This window comes from Arvicanthis niloticus, chromosome 6 (assembly GCF_011762505.2).
Source record: "Arvicanthis niloticus isolate mArvNil1 chromosome 6, mArvNil1.pat.X, whole genome shotgun sequence".
Classification (NCBI taxonomy): domain Eukaryota; kingdom Metazoa; phylum Chordata; class Mammalia; order Rodentia; family Muridae; genus Arvicanthis; species Arvicanthis niloticus.
In genome coordinates this window covers 79282753-79302766 of record NC_047663.1, presented here as the reverse complement: position 1 = coordinate 79302766, position 20014 = coordinate 79282753, and the positions used below count along the sequence as shown (strand labels likewise).

The 20014-nt window shown below is 37.6% G+C and overlaps 1 pseudogene; it reads left to right on the top strand.

The window, feature by feature from the left end:
- The first annotated feature begins 18269 nt into the window (after positions 1–18269).
- Positions 18270–18796, top strand: LOC117711579 (large ribosomal subunit protein eL29 pseudogene; annotated as a pseudogene).
- Positions 18797–20014: the final 1218 nt, after the last annotated feature.

Here is a 20014-nt window from a genome sequence, read left to right as displayed (position 1 = left end):
GAACAGGCTTCTAAGAGGTAATAACAGAATAACAGAATAACAGAACAGAGGTAAGAATAACAGAAAAATATATATAATATATGTTACATATATATAACAAAATATAGCTTCAACATTAGACAAGGAAAATCAGAAAAACGTAAGAAAAAAAAAAAAGAACCCCAAGAGAAGGTACAAGATTAGAGATCCATTTTTTTCATACAATAAGCATTTCTATAAAAATACTAAAGTGAAAGCTTTATTAGAAGGCGTTTTGCTCCTGATGTTCTCCATCTCTTCTGGTTCTTACACTCTTTTTGCCTCTTCTTCCAAGGGGTTCCATTAGCTCTTCTGGAGGGATGGAATTTGATGTAGACATCACATTCGGGATCTGTGTGTTTCGAGGTCTCGCTCTGCATAATGTCTGGCTGCATTTGTGAAGCTTCTCTGCTGAAGGCTGAGTAAGGCACTGATCTATGAGTATAGCAGAACAACATTTGGAGTTACTTTATTGCTGCTCTTTTTTTTTTTTTTTTTTTTTTTTTTTTTTTTTTTTTACCATAGTTCTCTGGGCTACTGAGACTCTGGTTCTTAGTCACCCAAGTAATGTTTGGTATAGGTTCCATCTTGTGGAGTGGTATATAAGTCAAATAGAACTTTACTTGGCTATTCCCACACGGCTTTTGCTTCCATTGTCCTAGCATAGCTTGCAGACAGGACAGATTGTAGATCGAAGGTTTTGTGGCTTGTGTTTACATTGCTCTTTTGGTAACCTGTACTGCACCTTTCAGTATCAAAATCACTAGAATTTAATGGTAAAAACTGTGTGTAGGCACAAGCTCAGCTTCTCCATGTTTAATGAGTTCTATGTGTGTTGTCTTCAGCAACGGGACCTTTCGATTTGTGATGAGCAATCTTTTCCCTTGGTCATTTTGAGGATTTCCATGGGTATAACCTAATCAAGTAGGTGGAATAACCTTCAAGGTCGGTCCCACAACAGCCAGTAAAAACACATCTCTATCATTTACTCTTTTTCAAAGTCATGAAACCCAAATACTTAATAACAAGAAGAATTTTGGATTCTGTACAATACAAGGTAAACAAGTTTTTGAATAATAAGTTGTTGAGAAAAATTAATTAATACAGACATTTAAAATTTCTTGGAGATGAAAAATAGAGACAAAATAATAAAGTGATGGGAAATAGCACAAATTGGAAAAACAGCTGTGATATTTAGTGATAGATGTCAAAGTTCAAGGCAGTGAAGACCCCCATACTCGGGAGACCCTTCCTCAAGCCTCCGGAATCGCGACCACCCAAAAATCACAAGAAACCATACCTGGATGCAATCAGCAGAGGTTTATTAGGGGAGGAGCCGGCGGTCAAAAACGACAAGCTCTTTAGCTCCAAGAGCAGGGTTTTTGGCCCCGTGTGGTGGGATAAAGGGTCTTTTATAGCATGGGGTGGGGGCAGGAAGGCATCTTCGCGCGCTTACACATGATTGGTTGTTTTACAAATTTTGAACATAGCACTGGGAAGACCAAGGGAGGGGTAACCAAGAACAGTGGAACATTTCAGAGAATCTAGCCCAAATGATCTAGAGTCATGTGAGATCACTCTGCACACTCATTCTTCTCAAAAATGTGGTTTTCACCATGCTATTGTGTCCTATTCTGCCATTTCAGATTACTATCTTTACTTTTTCTATGGCCCCACCTAGGTGATAGCATCTTTATCTGTAGTCAGGAATGCCTTCCTGTCCTGGGCGAGGCTTGGGGAATGTAATCCAGCAAGTGTCCTTCACCTGGAATGTGAAGGCCTGAAATCTTATTTTCAGTTCCGAGTTCTGTAAGGTGGAAAAATCTACACATATTTCATAAAATGGCCTTTATAATTTTTCACTCTACAGTAGGATCTATGGGAATACCTATGAGGGATTATCTTTATATCCATGTGGGAAGATCTGTTTAATTGGGACCATTCCATAGGTAGAAGATCTTGGAATGTATAGAGAAAGAGAGTTTAGCATTAGCATTCCTTGCATGGCTCTCTGCTTTTTTGGTTATAAATAGGAAGAGATCAACCTTGACTTCCCACCATGATAGACCATACCTTGAACTGTGAGTCATAATAAACCCCTTGTCTCTTAGTTTGCTTTTGCCAGAATATTTCATCACAGCAACAAGAAAATAAACCAAGACAATAGGAAAGTTTATAGCAAACAGTAACAGTGTCACAAAATAGAAAGATCTAAAAAAAAAAAAAAAAAAAACCCAACTAATTGTTGCATCTCAAATAATAAGAAAAAGAGTATATCAAACTCCAAGTAATACATGAAAATAATGAAGATCAAAGAATAAATGCAATTAAATATATGATAAAAATAACATAAAGGTCAATGCAATGAAGGGATGGCTCTTAAAACCAATAAATGAAATTTATAGACCCTTAGTTAAACTATGGAAAGAATATATATTCTTAAATATATATTTATATTGTTTAATATATAAAATTATATATAAATATATATAAATAATTAAAATACATTATATGTATATATATATATATATATATATATATATATATATATATACACACACACAAGTATATGTGTATATTTAGACTTACCAAAAAAGACATACTGGACACTACAGTTATTAAAGATTATTATGAACAACTGTGTTATAACAAATTTAGTAACTTAGAAGAAATTGACAAATTCCTGGGCCTACTACACTTTACCAAGATTGCATATGAAGAAGTAGAGACTATGAGTAAACCAACAAGGAACAAAACTTGATCAGCAATCAAGGGTCTCCTTTCAGAGTAAAGTTCAAACGTGTTCACCACTGTTCCATAATAAACAGCTAAAGAAAAACAAAGTCCAGTGTGTTGCACTGACAAGAGCATTTGGGGTTGCACTCTATCCCTATTTTAAAAGTGTACTCTGAAGCATGAGTGAAATGTCAGTCGGGAAGTAGGCGTCAGTGTGTGCATCAGAACTTTGGTCCTTGCTCACTTTTATTTCTTAAGCCATAAACTTCAGTTAAAATGAATTCTCAAAATTAGTAGCTATTTAATGTTTAAAAAGTGATCTTCTAGGATTCTCAAGTTAGTTAATATAAAAAGTTCGCCCTTTTCTGAAACATTCTAGAACCAGAAATTAGGAGAGGCCGATTTTTTTGAAGGAATTGTTTAATAACTGAGTGATCCTCATATCCACCTTGGAGAACCTTAAAAAATAAATTGACAAATTGCCTGGATACAAATATTTAGAGGAAGGCTTTAAATTAAGATTAATTGTATGAGTTACCTGCAATCACATGTATTGCAGAAGTCAACATTTCTAAATATGTGTGGGTTCACTTTTTTTATAACTAAGATAGATAGCACATAGTCTCATAATAAAACATCTAACAACTCCTATGGGGAGTAGAGGAAGCCCCCGAGTGTATGTATAAGGAGCAGGAGATGTCTCGAGTTGATGTATATTTAGCCCTGTGTCAGGCTCAAGGGATTAGCCAAGAATTCTTCTGGTCCAAGTATTTACCAACATTTAACAATGACTGACCAATGTGTACAAAATTTTGCTTCCACAAATTTCTCCTCCTATTTGTTTACAGTCCAAGACTCCTCCTGGACAGAACCCATCTCACCTAATAAAGTGCTGGGCTTCTGGCTTGATGGCTAGCAGTGGGTGCCACTCCATCATTGCTAGCACGGCCTATGCAATCCCAGTTTTTCTGCATGTGTCTGTGTATCTCTCCCATCTTCAGTCCCTCATCACCACAGTCCCAAGCTGTGCAGAATGTGGTGAATTTTGATGAATTTTCCTATTCACCATGTTCTGCAGTTGGGATGCTTTATTTCCTTTTGTTTTCTCAGCCATCTGTGCTTTTGCTTTACTATTTCCCACATTTTGATGAGGAATCTAAAATAGATCAAAGAAGTTGATTAAGGTCATATAACTTATTCATTCAATACTTTCATCTTGTGAGTAGCATTGATTCGGTTCCTTTCAAGGCCACGTGTAAGCATCAATTAGTAGACATTAAATTTGGCACCAGGATTTAAAATGCAAAAAAATAATTGTGGCTATATGACCACAATTGTTAGTTTTCAGATCATTCATGATTTAATTGTTTTGCCAAGTAGTCCTATTTTTTGTACTACAAAGGTTTGTAATATATGAAGCCTGCGTGCTTCCTATTCTTCTGTAAGATACTTAATGCTGGAACTGTAGACAACACTATGTTATCAAAAAAAAATTAAGATAACTTGTCTGAATGAGTTTCATGTTTAATGCTAAAACATGAGCTTCAAGCTTGTTAGTATTTTCATCTTTGGGTATAGTTCATGTCTATGTGATAGTAGACAAGAGAGAGGTTACAAGCAAAGAGAGTGTTTGTCAAATGGTTTGTGTTTGTCAAATGGTTTTTTGTAAGCATAAAAATCAATTAAATAAAGAAATTACGTCATATGTCCTGAGTTTAATGTGATAATCCCATTAAAGACAATGCCGCTCTGGTTGGCTTCTACTATTAAGTAAGTCAGTGGCTTCCTGGTGACCTTCACTTACCTTGCTTTTGCATCCACTTGATGAGAACTCACTACTTGACATAAAATGTCCATAGTTCTTTGATAGTTATGACATCTAATGTTTTTAAGTATGCTCACATTTAAAGAGGCTTCCAAAAGTAGCAGTATCACACACACACACACACACACACACACACACACACACACAATATCATAAAAAGATTTTTGGCAAGAGGAGTATTATTACTTTCTGTGTTTTAACCTTTAAGATGACTGTGTAAGCTGATAATTCACTGCAGCAGAAGGTATGGAAGCAACTATCCTGTACTGTAATAGTGGGGTTTATGATGATATTTTAACATAGATTTAGATCTAAGCATGAGTTATTAGCAGAGAGGGATGCTTAGGAAAAGGATCATTTGCAATCAGGAGTGGTCTTAGGCTTCTCCAGAGATAGATTCATTGAAGTGTATTAGCAACAATTCTGAGACCATAAATACAAGTGTAGTGGCTTTTGAAATTATATTACTTAAGAGTTTCTCAGGCATACCTCCTTTTCTTTTTCTGTAATGAGCTTACACAGTAGCCCTTGCATTTATAGGGTATCCTGTGAGGTCATATTGTGATCTCCAAGGTTACATCATGGTCCCTGAGGTCAGTTGGTGGTTTCTAAGGAATACAATGGTGCCAGAGGTCATAGTTTGGTCCCCAGAATCACTGTATAGTCCCCAAAGTCACCGTTTCATCCCTGGGATACATTGAATAGGATTGCCAGCTAACAAAATAAAACCACTGGTCATGTGGATTGAATACTTCCAGTGCTAGGTCCTGAACAAGTTATGATCCATGTTTTGATCATGAAGAAAAATGCAGCTTTAAAGCTGGGAAAGAAAGAAGTGAGATAATCTTGAATGCCATGTAGACATAGACATGGTCCATTGCCATTTGAAGATTCTTTGATATATCACTATATAAAATAAGTATTGTTTGTGTTGGAAATTTTCCAAGTGAATACATTCTTGACTCAGTTGATGAGAGACTTTCACCAGATTCTAGAGTGGGGAGCGTCATCTCTCACCCTGGTTCTGCTCAATTCTCCCTAACTTTCCATGATGCCTCTTCTCATGAAAATGGTCATTCTCATTTCACATGGCAAAGAACGCTGCCACAGTGTACACATCCGCAATGGATCCCTATGTTATCCTAAACCCACCTCCCATTATCTGAACAATTATGCTATACTTTGTCTCCTTATTGGGCTTTAAAAAAATGTAAGTGATATATTTAGTTAAACATTTTGCTCTTTTAAACAAATTTGTCCTAATGTTCTAAGTCATAATTAAGCTGTCATGCATATGAGAAATTACAGGCTTGAGAGAAATTATAGGTTTAAACAACTAAAGCTACAAATATGTATATTGCCTTAGTAAGGATCTGTAGGAGAGAGGTGGATGCTCACATTGGGCAATTTGAGAGGAGTTTAATAAGGTATTATTGGGAGTATATGGCAAGTTAGTATCAGTCTTCCCCAGTTATCTTGACAGAATATCATGGGTTCAGGGCTTTTAATAACAGTTTAAGAGGATGGGATTCTGAGATCAATGTACTGGTGTCATAGTGTCCATTTAAAATTTTAATTTATATGTTTTTCTTTCTGGGGTGTGTGTGTGAGGTGTGTGTGTGTGTGTGTGTGTGTGTGTGTGTGTGTGTGTGTGTGTGTGTGTAGGGAGGACTGGAAATGTTCCAAGTGAATACATATAGTCCATGCTGGTTTGTAACTCATTGTAAGTCAGGTTGACTTTGTGTGATCTTCCTGCCTCTGCCTTTCTAGTGCTAGGATTATAGGAAGGGTTTTCTGCTTTATTTGAAGTTGGCTACTTTCTTACTACATTTTCAATTTTTTTTGTTTTTTTATTAGATATTTTATTTACACTTCAGATGCCATCTCCTTTCCCCATTCCCCCCTACATTTTCAATTTGTAATATGTGTATGTATATGTGTGTATGTGTGTGTGTGTATGTGTGTGTGTTTGTGTGTGTGTGTGAGAGAGAGACAGAGAGAAACAGAGAGACAGGGAGAGACACAGAGAGACAGATACAGAGAGACAGGGAGAGACACACAGAGAGAGACAGATACAGAGAGACAGAAAGACAGATATAGACAGACAAGAGACAGAGACAGAGAACAAGATTTCTAATATATTTTTTATAAAGGCACTACTTGCTTCATTATGAAGGTCCTAGTCTAAGATATACATCTAAACCAATTATCTTCTGAAGATCTCTCCTACGTTTAAGAAATGTGATTGAATACATACCAGTTTTAAAAAAGCATAAATGATGCTTAAGTACCTTCGGGTTAGGAATAATATAAAGTTATAATTCTCAAGCATGAAGGAACTCTAAAATGTTAACACACTGATCTAGAGGCAGAAGAATGGATGAGGTGAGGAAGACTAGCTAGGAGGTATAACCATAGTGGATGGTGCAGCCAGCCAGGATCAGTCCCATCCCTAGAGATGTAAAGGATCTTTTCTGCCTCTTTATATTTCCCCCTTGTGTTTTCAGTGACAGAAGCTAATTGGCAGCTAGAGGAAAAGGAATCATGCTTGAGTCTATCCATGCCAACTAGTGAGGCACAGAGCAAAGTGGAATAAAAATGAATGGGTATGGAATGACGAAGCACTTATCCAACGTATACCTCTCTATATAGCATTATTCACATACACATATAGTATTATATGTGTTAGTATATGTATATGTAATGTATGTTTTATGTATCATATGTATATTATATTTATTATATATAATATGTATAATAGTATCCAGTTGGTTAGACGCTCTTCATTATTCATTACTTGGTAGGAAATCCTGATTTTAATATAGTTTATATTGGTATAGCATCTTTCCTGTGAGTGGCTGAAGGCAGGGACTGTGTAGTTACAATGCATAATGTAGTTACAAAAGATAACTGTGGTGTTATCCTTTACTCTTGGTAATTGGAGATTATATACTCCAGCCTGATATTAGGTTGGGTACAGTCACATGGTTTGTCCCAGCCAAGGAGATGAGATGCCACCTCTATACTGAAATACTTAATCATCCATGCACCACTCCACAGAGGCATTTTTTTTTTTTTTGATTGTCATAGTCACATTAATACTTGACATGGTTTCTGGTTCCAGGGATGAAACTGTAGCCACGAGAGATAAAGGAGAAATAGACCTCTGGTTTTCAACGTTACTGACCTTCTGGGATTGCATCTTACCTGAATCCAGAATGGCCACCCTGACACACCATTGTATGCAGAATGAATAAGTAAATATATCCTTTTAAATCTGAGTGACATCTTTGTAAAATCCGTGATTATCAAAAGAGCTAATGTAGATAGTTCTGAAGCTTTAGCTTGACAACAGGTCCTTGCCATGACCTTAAAATTACAAGTTTAATATAATATTCTACCCGACAGTGGAAAGATTCCTAAAAATAGCTCTCATTAATGCCAATACTCTTTTGCATACGGGAGTGACACACAAGCCCTTGAAAGTGTAAGGTTGAGTGAGAACAACACAGAAGAGAGACAGAATCAGACAGGCAGCGTCTCTTGGGAGGACAGGAAATAATTTGAGTTTTGAATCTCTTCTTTTGATGTTCTATTATTCTGCACAATAGTAAGTAATTTTGAGATGGAGACTTGAAGCTGCCTAGCCTTGTTCTATTCTCTCAAGTCTAGTCCACTCTTGTTATTCAAATGTGTCTCACATTCATTCTGTTACTTCTTCATAAATAGGCTTATGGGCATGGACACTGCTTTTGTCTTGAATGTTAAACAGGAGAATAAAGGTTCTTAGCACAGCAACTTTTACATAACGAATGAAAATTTTAAGTCAATTTTCTCCAAAGCCAAGATCATGCAGCTTTAATTGCTTTTTTAAAATTCTTCGTATATTGAATAAGGATTTCTTCTCTCATTATACATTAAACTTCAATCAATATAATTACTTATTATTAACAGCTGATAGATAATGATACATGCAAGTGAGGTGCTTAGGACCTTATATTATAGGTACAGTTTCTATTATCAGGCTCAAGGAAAAACGTGCCGGTTCACTGTCAATTGCAGGGAGGAGAATCTAGGATTAGACATGAATCAGGACTGACAGCTTTCCTACCATATTCAGTGTATCCAAAAGCTATATGGGCTGGACATGGTGGTGCATGCTTTCAATTCCAGTACTCAAGAAGCAGAGGCAGAACCTTTGTGAGTTTAAGGCCAGCCTGGTAGACGTAGCGTGTTCTAGGACAGCCACAATAGAGAGAGTCTATCTCAAAATAAAGCAAAATAGAACAAACAGCCAAACAAAATAAAAAATGTTCAGTTTTTGAAATACTAGTTTATTTGTCTATTAGTATTGTGTGTATGTATAATGTATGTGTATACACATGTGCCATGGTGTGTATATTGACATCAGAGTACAATTTGCGGGGTTAGTTCTCTTCTACCATGGTATCTAGGAATTGATCTCAGGCCACTAGGTTAGTGAGGCTGTGCTTTCAGCTGTTGCACAGTGTCTCTGGCCAACAATGTTTCAAATATTCGTGTTTTTTGGGATGTCTAAATTATGCTATTTACCATATGCATACTCTCATTATTTTGTAGTGAGAACAAAATCTGCTTAACAGTTTTCTGACACAGTTTGTTATCATCTACTGTGGACAAAAGATAATTCAAGATTCTTCTTCCTTTCTTTCTGTGTAAGTGAAATTTGTTGACTTTGGCCCTCATGTTCTACCTGAGACACCTCAGACTCTGACAACATGATTTTAAAATATAACTCTTTGGCTGATGATGGCTTAGCAGGTAAATGGCCACTTGCCCTGCAAGCTTAGCAATGTTGAGTTCAATCTCAGTATCCAGATAAAATGGGAAGAAGGGTGTCAAAGCTCTTCCTGGCCTCTACACACATACATGATGACACAGACATGCCCCCTTCACCATTGCCCCTGCATTCACTCTTCCTCACCCTGTGGCTTCCTCTGTCTCTGTTTTGGTCTCTGTCTCTATTTTCTTTCTCTCTGACACACACACATAATAAACTGTTGGCTATTTGGCTTCCTCAGAGATAAGCTTATTCACAGCTTTAACCTACATTTTAAATTAAGCTACATTCTTGTTATAATGACTATTGTGATGGTTGGTCAGGGTCATCAGCTTGACTGGAGTAAGACATACTTAAGATACTAAGATATATACTGATGTAAGGGGTAGCTAGAGAAATTTCTGGAGGGAAATGACAAGTGGTACAATGGCTGAGGGTGGGGATGAATGTGGCAGCAGCTTGTAACATGTGACTCAGATGATGAAGAAACAGCAACTACACATGCCTGCATTCTTATTTTCTCTCTGAATGTTATTTTAGAGATCCTCCACTGATTCAGAAACCAGCTTCTTCAGCTTTTAAAGGGGGTCAAAGCCAGTGAGCTGAGAAAAAAAACAAAAAAAAACAGTGTTTTCTCACCACCAACTTCTTAAAATTCCTCATTTGAGCCAATCACTGGACGGAGCATGGGGACCTCACTGGAGGAGTTAGGGAAAAAAACTGAAGGAGCTGAAGGGGTTTACAATCCCATAGGAAGAATGACAATATCAACCAACCAGACCTCCCCTGAGAGCTCTCAGGGACCAAACCACCAACCAAAGAATACACATGGAGGTACTCATGGCTCCAGCTGCATATGTAGCAGAGGATGGCCTTGTCGAGCATCAGTGAAAGGAAAGGCCCTTGGTCCTGTGAAGGGTTGATACCCCAGTGTAGGGGAAGGCCACAGTGGTGAGGTGGGAGTGGGTGGGTGGGAGAGGGAGCACACTCATAGAAACAAGAGGAAAGGGAATGGGATAGGGGGTTCCAGAGCGGAAACCAGGGAAGGGGCTAGCATTTGAAATGTAAATATATAAAATATCCAATAAAAACGAGATACCAATTTTTAAATTCAGATATATGATTTGTAAATATAATTGTCACATTTCACAGGCTGACTATTCTACTGTTTCATTCATTGCTGTGATTATAATGTGTACCATTATGCTCAGATTTTTATGCTGGTTTGATCACTATAACCTGGTAGGACTAAATTAGTTTTAAAAAAATATTTACTTTTAAAAGTGTTGAGGCTCAAACCTAGAGCTTTAGACATGTTTGGCAAGTATCTTACCAATGAAATGCCCCATCAGTCCAAATTAAATAGTTCAGTGCTTCAGGTTTTCCTTTTTATTGCAAATGTCTTTGATTTTCTGGAGTATTAGAAAGTTCCCAATTTCTATGTAAAGTCAGTCATGATAATATTATGCTTTTATTTCCCATGTTTATATAAAATCCTAGTATGTTCTTACTCTTACTTTGCATAAAGCCATATTTGAAGATGAATTTCAATTTGTTTACATTTCTGTTTCTGTCAGCTACCCTTACAGAGTGCCCAGTTAGGGTGACATATCCAGCTTTGGGACCAGCACAGATGTTTAGTTATAGGAGTCAGAAAAACAGCTAAGAAAGTAGGACAACTGAAGAAGGCTGGAGGCAATCTGACGCCCGACAGTCAGCTCTCTGTTAGAAATGAGTGGATAGGCTGGCCGAATAATTCGAATTTTTTATCCTGAGAACACTATGCAAGCCCCCACTTTTGAGAAATGGACACATAAATAACTATGCCAGACAAAGATAAAGGATTTGGGACTTTCAGTTCAAATTTGTTGTATCTGTCAAGGCCACGTAATTATTTACAATTATTGCTAAAGCTTACAGAGTGTTCTGTAAGTGGGAGAAATACGGCCAGCATGACTCTTTCAGTATAAACAATTTTGCCTTTTACTTTATAACATAATGAGTACTTGCAATAGGCTTTTTGCTAACAGATGGATGTTTCTGTTGGTGACCCCAAAGCACTTGGTTGGCTGGATTTGTACTTTTCTACCTTTTAGTTTCCAGACAAGGTATAGTTATATAACTCAGGATGGCCTCAAACTTTCAATCTTCCTTCCTAACCATTCTGAATCCTGGGATTAAAGGCATTTGCCACCACGCTTGCTTTGCACATGTTCTCTGCCCATACAGAGAGCATCTAGTGTGGCAATCATTTAGAGAACTCTGAGTTCTTGGTCTGCCTCTTACAAAGATGAGCACTGTACAAATTTACTCCCCACATACACCAAGTAGCCTTCTGCTGATTGTCTACATTCAGAGTACAATGTTACTGCTGGCCCGTGCCTCCTTGTATATTAGCAAGGAAGTCCAAGTGATAAATAGTTTCTACATATCTCCCTATAGACTTCATGTATAATCAGAAGTTTAGGAATTCAATATTCTTTTGCTTTAATATTTATATGGCCAGATAATTCTGTTAATCACAGATTTTTAATGACTTATACTTGATGTAAAATGTTTAGAGAAGCTGATAAAATACCCAACTAAGACATAAAATAGAGAGCTGGGGAGATAGTTTAGTTGATAAAGTGAATACTGTGTAAGCATGTGGACAGGAATTCAATCATCTGTACCCATGTTAAAATGCTGGGTGCGCTGGCATATGTTTGTAATTGCAGTATTGGGGAGTCAGAAAGAGGAAGATCTCTGGGCCTCACTGGCTAGACAGCCTAAGAAGTGAGCTCTAGGTCTTAGAAAATTAGAAGGTAAACAGCACTTCTCAGAAAGGATACATGATATTGACTTCTGAAACATACACACACAGCAGTACATACAAATAAAAAAATGAACACACACAATTACAAAGTACATCTTAAAGTTATATCACAAATTTATGTTAGTTATCATTGAGATTGTGTTTAAATGTATTTTTAAAATGTGCCATTATTTTTAATTCTTATATGATAATGTAACTAATGTGGAACAACTATTTATTATTAAAATCAATCTTGAACAGAGCTTGACAAATAAAGAGGTGGATGCTCACAGCCAACCATTGGACTGAGATTGGGTTCCCAATGGAGGAGTTAGGAAAAGGACTGAAGGAACAGAAGGGGGTTGCAACCCCATAGGAAGAACAACAATATCAAACAACCAGACTCCCTCAGAGCTCCCAGGGACTAAACTACCAACCAAGGAGTACACATGGAGAGACCCATGGCTCCAGTCACATATATAGCAGAGGATGGCCTTGTCGGGCATCAATGGGAAAAGAAGCCCATGGTCCCGTGAAAGCTCGATGCCCCAGTGTAGGGGAATGAGGGAGTGGGGAGGCAGGAGTGGGTGGATGGGTAGGTAAACACTCTTACAGATGCAGGGTGAGGGGGGATGGGATAGGGTTTTTTCCTGTTGGGGCAGAAAAGGGAATAACGTTTGAAATGTAAATAAGTAAAGTATCCAATTAAAAATCAATATTGAAATTGGCCAAGTTAATACATAATTTTGAATTTCTCTGTGTCATAGGTATTTAGTGATCCAAACACCCATGACTTTCTAGATAAAGGCAGGTGTTGTGTGTTCAGCTCTATTTTATTAGAGATTATCCTTTAGGTGTCTGAATGTGTGATAGTTGTGTGTTGATAGATTCCGTTGACATTCTCATATCTCAAGTGGATAGAAAAATGAATGATAGGTACATCTTGTGTTTGGGCATTTCCTTGCCTTGATGTAGGCCTATCTCATACTAACTCAAAAAGAAAACTTATGAGAAAACTTGATTTAAGTTAAAATTAAAGAACATTGGACTCTAATAATGCTTATCCTGTAGATATTATTTAAAGAAACACACTCAGGCTTTTTGTTTTTGTCTTTGTTTTTTTTTGTCTATACACAGAAAAATACAATTCACCCAAGTCGCGGTTGGATTGTGTATGCAAATCTTCAAATGTCATTCTAGTGTGGATGGAAGAGAGCTTGTCTTGACCACATAAAAGACAGCAGCATTTTTGTATATAGTTTAATTTGGTTCAAATGTGAATATAAACTAGACTTACTGTTCCCTTGGGCTTTTCCTTCTTAGCCTCTTTGTACATCAATATGAAATAAGAATCATCCATGTCTGAGAAATGCCTAATGGTTTTGACAATTTCAAGAAAGGAGACCTGTCTTTTTAGAATAGGTTGGTGAGGATGCCAATAACTCCCTCCGAGATACTTGTTTATTATAAAACCCCCTTAAGTTAAATGTGGTAATGGTCATTCTTCTTCCTGATAGCCCACTTGTTTATAAGGGGAAAAAAAGAAAATTAGCTGTTTTATCTACTTTTACTTCATTTGCTGTGTGTGTGTGTGTGTGTGTGTGTGTGTGTGAGAGAGAGAGAGAGAGAGAGAGAGAGAGAGAGAGAGAGAGAGAGAATGAAAGAGATATAGATAGACAGAGACAGAGACAGAAACAGCTATATGGTATACTGCTCAAATTCTTGCCTTCTGTGTTTGTTTGTTTGTTTGTTTGTTTTTTGAGATAGGGTTTCTCTGTGTAGCCCTGGCTGTCCCGGAATTCACTCTGTAGACCAGGCTGGCCTCGAACTCAGAAATCCGCCTGCCTCTGCCTCCCAAGTGCTGGGATTAAAGGCGTGCGCCACCACCGCCCGGCCAATTCTTGCCTTCTTTTCTTCTTCAGCATTTGCAAATTTAGAAGGCACTTTTGTCCTCTGCTGGGTGGATTTGTTTTCTCTCTTTCTTGTTTTTTTCTTTCCATTTCTATACTGAAATCATCTGCTTTATTGCATCCTCTTTGAGACCAATGGTAAGCATAACCAGGGGCCTTTGAAATCTGCATCTGGCACCAGATCTATTTCACGATTGCTGAATTAAGCAGTTAAAGAGTTGGGTATTTGGAGGAGTCATGTTGCTTTGCTTTTCCACATTTCTAGAGTTTCTGTGTTGTCATGAACATTCTATTGGTTTGGGAATCTTTTCTGGTTTCTTTGGGGGAAAGGAATATTCTTGAAGGCTCAACTCCCAGAATCCAGGACCCAGTATCATTAGGCATGGAGAAAACAAACTGCTTTCATCAATGGTGTCTTCTCTTTGACCCTGCCAATGGTCTGTGGTGTCTTCCCCTTGACCCTGCCAAGGGTCTGTGCTAAGACTGTGTTTAGGCATAGTTCTTTGCATCTTTTTTTTTTTTCTTCCTGTTTGGTGTTCTTTGACCTCTTATGTGTATTTCAAAATTCATCCTCTCTTTCTTTCTTTAGATAGAATCTACTTAATATTATTTTGTTTTCCTCACCAGAAGCAGTTTGTATCTTAGCTTGGATTGCTCCTTTAATTTTATTTTTTAAAGAGACACTATTTAGCCCAGACTGGCCTTGAACTTACGGTGCTACTACTTCAACTTTGCAGTGCTAATATTACAGGTGGGTCCTACAGTGCCACAGCAATGGAAACCATAACGTAGAAACAATTTTTTTTTTTTTTAAAGACAAATGTTTTGCACTGGGAGAGAGGGCCCTGCACTTCACCCGGACAGTGCAGTAAGGCTAGTCCTGGTTGCAGGTGTGCTGGTGAGGGAGCCGGTGGGTATGAGTGTTGGAGATCTGGCCTTGCCACTCATCTGCTGTGAGATGGCACGGCGTGGCCGCAGGAGTGATGTCCCCTTCCTTTCTCTCATCAGCTGCAGGAGAGCTGACCCAGGGTCCACATCCATTCCCAACTACATATAAAGCAATTGAAAGTGGGAGAGCTGTCCCTAACCTTCAACAGCTATGGTACTTGGGAGAGAGGGGCCTGCACCTCACCTGGGCAGCACAGTAGAGTTGGCCCTGGTGTCAGAGGAGCAGGTGTATGAGTGTGGGAGAGCTGGTTTTATTAATCACCCGTCCTGAGGTGATGTGTGTAGAAGGGAGGTGCCCTCCTCAACCTGTCACCTGAAGCAGTCGGAAGAGCTGGTCCTGAGGTCGTAAGAGCAGGAAACCTGGTCTTGGCCCTCACTGGCTGCAGCATTCCAAAGAGTGGGCACCCCATCTTGATGGGGAGAATAGTAGAACTGGCTCTGGTGGCATGGGTACCGGTGAGCCAGCCTGAGGGCGTGAGAGAAGAAGCTGATCCTGCCTCTTGCAGGCTCCAGCGTTGGGTGAGCGAGCTGGGGTAGTGCTGGTGGGCAAGATTGGTAGCAGACAATAGGATTGACTATACTCAATGTCCAAGCTTAAGTTTCAGGGCTCCCTTTTATGAGTTTCAAGAGAAGGAAAAGTTTTTTTATGAAAGGGTGAAGCATACGTGCTTCTCTGTGTTGTGTGATAGATGGGGTTGTATAATAATTTTTCTACTGTGCCTTCTCCTAATACATCTGATTATAATTATATGCACACCCAATTTTGCCTAGGCATAAGATGATCAATTGAAGAGTTTCCCTAAAAAGTTGCCAGAGGCCACTGTTTTACTTTACACTGTATGTACGCCTAACCAGTTAGCCTAAACTAGGATTCTCTTTTTTTTTTTTTTAATACATAGATATGGTAGGAATATATTTGAGTGGAAACTTTATCATGTGCTGGTGTTTCTGATATCCAGACTACTTTTTGTTTCTTCCTGTAAACTGTCTGCTGATTTTCTTCTAGGAAAGTGCTTCTTTCTCTTTCATTCTCTATATTTTCTGACATTTGACTCATTTGTATTTCAGGGATTGACTAGAGACTTAGAGAAAACCATTCAAGATATGTCTTTTTACCTCTGCCAATGTTGTCAATGAGAGCCAAATGAAGCAAAATAAAAGTTACTTGAAGCCAAGTAAAAATACAATCCATGTCTTTTTCCAGCTGTGCTTGGGTGTAGAACCCTGTTTTTTAACAGCTGTCAATCATGTCAATCAAAAGTTTCTTGTGTGAAAAGCAAATACAAAGAAATAAACCACAAATGATTGTAAAACATAGGTCTTTAGGTTATTATTATTATTTAAGCTCCTAGATCCAAACAAATGCAAAGAAATGCTATTTGGGGGATTTAAATTGTATAGTTTCAATGCAGCCTTTAAAAATAAAGAATTTTGTCCCAGTTTCCTGAAAAATCTCATGGTTGAAGCAGTATCTTACAGGACTAAGTTGAAGAAACAGAAAATTAAGTTACTAAAAATGTTTTGTGTGGAGGGAAAAGGTACATGAAGAGAACTTGAAGCATATAGAGGGCCATTCTGAGTGCTCCCAAGATTGCTAAGGAAAAGCTTACATTGACATTTCCCCATTTTGTTACAGTATGTTCTATTCTTATTAGCATGATAATTACTGTAATCATATCAGCAAGGCATAAGAGGCCCTGCTGTTACTTACAGAGGCAACAAGAACACTCTGCTATACTTTCTGTAATTATTAAATATGGCATTTCCAAATCTAGACTCTTCTTCAATACAGAAAAAAACGTTGGTTGCTTTTTTCTCCCCCCACAGAATGTCATTTGCTTGGAAAAAAGTTCATTTTAACCTCTGTGAATTTGCATCTCTTATCTTATACAATGAGAAATAAATCTTTATAATTAACGCACAAATTCTCAAAGAGAAATGAAATACAAGTACCTGTTCTGTTAGATGTAAGTAACTAAATGCCTTAAGCTGGGACTTCAGTATTAATTCAATAAATGAAGTAAGTTTGAATTGGAGAATTTATTAATGAAAAGCTAAAGTATATAGAGTTGGGAAAGATGCTGGTGTTTTCACTTCTTTGGTAAAATAGTATATTGTTCAAAGAGCAGACTCTCAGACTGAAAATGAAAAGAAACAAATAATAAAGAGAGATACCTACAATTCATCACAGAGGGCTTTCCAACAGAAAACGTACAGACTAGGAGAGAATGATATGAATTTTCATGATATTGAAGAAAAACTACTGTCAAAAAATATTGTATAAGGCAAAAATACTCTATAGAAATTCAGGAGAGATAAAGATATTCCCAGACAAACAAAAATTGAGAGAATATATCTTTGCCAAACTCATCCTACCATAAATGCTCAAAGGAGTTCTTCAAACTGAAAGTGACATTAATAATAAGCTATGAGAAGATATAAAATTTCTGGTAAGAGCCATTTTAAATTGTTTTCAGACTACTGTGTTGCAAGCATGGCACATAAACTATGCGTATCTTCAGTGTGAAGACGAAAACCAAACTAGTTAAATATAATTGGTCAATAACATATAAAGAGTTGAGCTATAATGAATGCAAAATACTTCCCATAATTCAAAATAAGTCATGAATGAGCACAAAATGGAGATGTTACCTCTTTGTCTATTGTCTCTTGCTTCTTTGTTAGTTTTTGTTCTTTTTGTTGTGAAAATGTTTAATAACCATCATGAAATGGCTTGTTCTGCTCAAAGGATGATATTTTTGTAAGTCTAAGTTGAATCATATACACAGAGAGAAAATCTTCAGCCATAAGCAAGAGATGAAAGAACACTCTCAGAGTAATTCAATTAACCTCAGATACTTTAAGAATAGGACAAAGAAAGAATGAAATAATAACAAAAATAGAAATAATATAATGTCTTTAGTAAGAGATTGATTACTTTGCTTTGAATGCAAATGATTTAAATTCTCCAATTAAAAAACATAGTGACTGACTAGATTAAGCAAGCAAGCAAAATTCCTACTGCATACTACCTACAAGAAACTCATTTTACAGCTAAGGGTATATACAAGCCAGTGGGAAAACAATAGAATGATGTATTCCAAAGAAATAGAATTAAAAACTCAGAGTAGCTATGTTAATAACAGGTAAAATAGACTTTAAACAAAAAACAGTAAAGAGGTAAAATAGACTTTAAATTAAAAGAAGTGAAGAGTTTTTCTCTTCCGGTCCCAGGCGCTGCGGAAGCCGCAGCTTACCGTGCAGACATGGCCAAGTCCAAGAACCACACCACACACAACCAGTCCCGCAAATGGCACAGAAATGGCATCAAGAAACCCCGGTCACAAAGATACGAATCACTTAAGGGGGTTGACCCCAAGTTCCTGAGGAACATGCGCTTTGCCAAGAAGCACAACAAGAAAGGCCTGAAGAAGATGCAGGCCAACAATGCAAAGGCAGTGAGTGCCGGCGCAGAAGCCATCAAGGCCCTTGTGAAGCCTCAGGTCACCAAGCCCAAGATGCCAAAGGGCCCCAGCTGCAAACTCAGCCGCCTGGCTTTCATCGCTCACCGCAAGCTTGGGAAGCGAATTCGAAGCTACATGGCCAAGGGTCGTAGGCTCTGCCAACCAAAGCCCAAGGTTCAAACCAAGGCAGAGGCCAAAGCTCCAGCTAAGGCCCAGGCCAAAGTTCCAGCCCAGGCTCCTAAAGGTGCCCAGGCCCCTGTGAAGGCCCCATAGAAAAGGCTCCTGCCAACATGAAGACAGATGGACTGCTCTGACACACCTACCCACACACTATTTGCAGATGACCAGTGTCCTAGGCTGTTTTTACAAATAAACTCGAGGCAAGATCTGTTTAAAAAAAAAAAAAGTGAAGAGAAAAAGGACTGTTTGATATCATAATTAAGGGGTAAATGGCAGAGGAAAAACAATTCCAAACATACATATCCAAGATCAGAGTATTTAGATATATACAGCAAAGATTAATAGACCCTAAAAGAAAGGCAGATACTAATAGGATACTAGCTAGGGACTATAACGTCCCACTTTCAGAAGATTCAGACAGAAAAGCATCAGGGTTAAGTGAGAACTCAACTGTTCAATAGAATGAAGGACAAAAACATGACCATCTGAATATATCTTCCATAGATACTTCATAAAATTATACACTCTCCATGATCAAACACATGGAAGAGTTTGATTATAGAGTAGACTTCAGCATAATAAAGGCCATTTATGATGATAAAGCAACATTAAATGTTATACAGAATGGAAAAAATTTCCAAGTTTTTTTTTTTTTTTTATTAATCCATAAGATCTGAAGTTCAAAAAGAATTGATTTTAATCTCTTTTAGTAAGTCCTATCTAACTTAGTGTCAAAGGGAATAAAAGAAAGGAAATCTGAGTTGGAAAAATAGAAGTCAAGATGTCACTGCAAATGATACTATTTTATATGTACAAAATATCAGAACATTGTTAGAACTAAGAAATCAGTTAAACAAACATCTACGTACAAGACTTCAATTGCATGCTTTGTGGCAATACTGAGTGATTTAAAAATGTACCTCAATAAATATTGCAAATAATAAATAAGCAAAAAAAATGAGAGTAACTCATGGTGTCTCATACCCATATCTGTCCGTTTTGGTCTACTGGTTCTCTGAATGAAATTAAAGGCGTCAAGAAAATGATGAGATGTTCTTTTGCTATTATTCAAAGGGTGGTATGAGAGTGTCTATTTTCAGAGAAGATAAGTTAATCCATTGAAATGATGGATGTCTTGGCCCATTCATGTTTAATACTTTCCCGAAATTCTGCCTGAGAACAGCTGATGGATGTCATATTCCTTGAGTCAGTCACTTGAGCAATGTAAATCATTTAACCTTTCAAAACAGACTTAAATGAAAAATGACTCCACTGCTCATAAGGATAGCGTGTCTGTGCTTTGATACTTGAATGTCACTC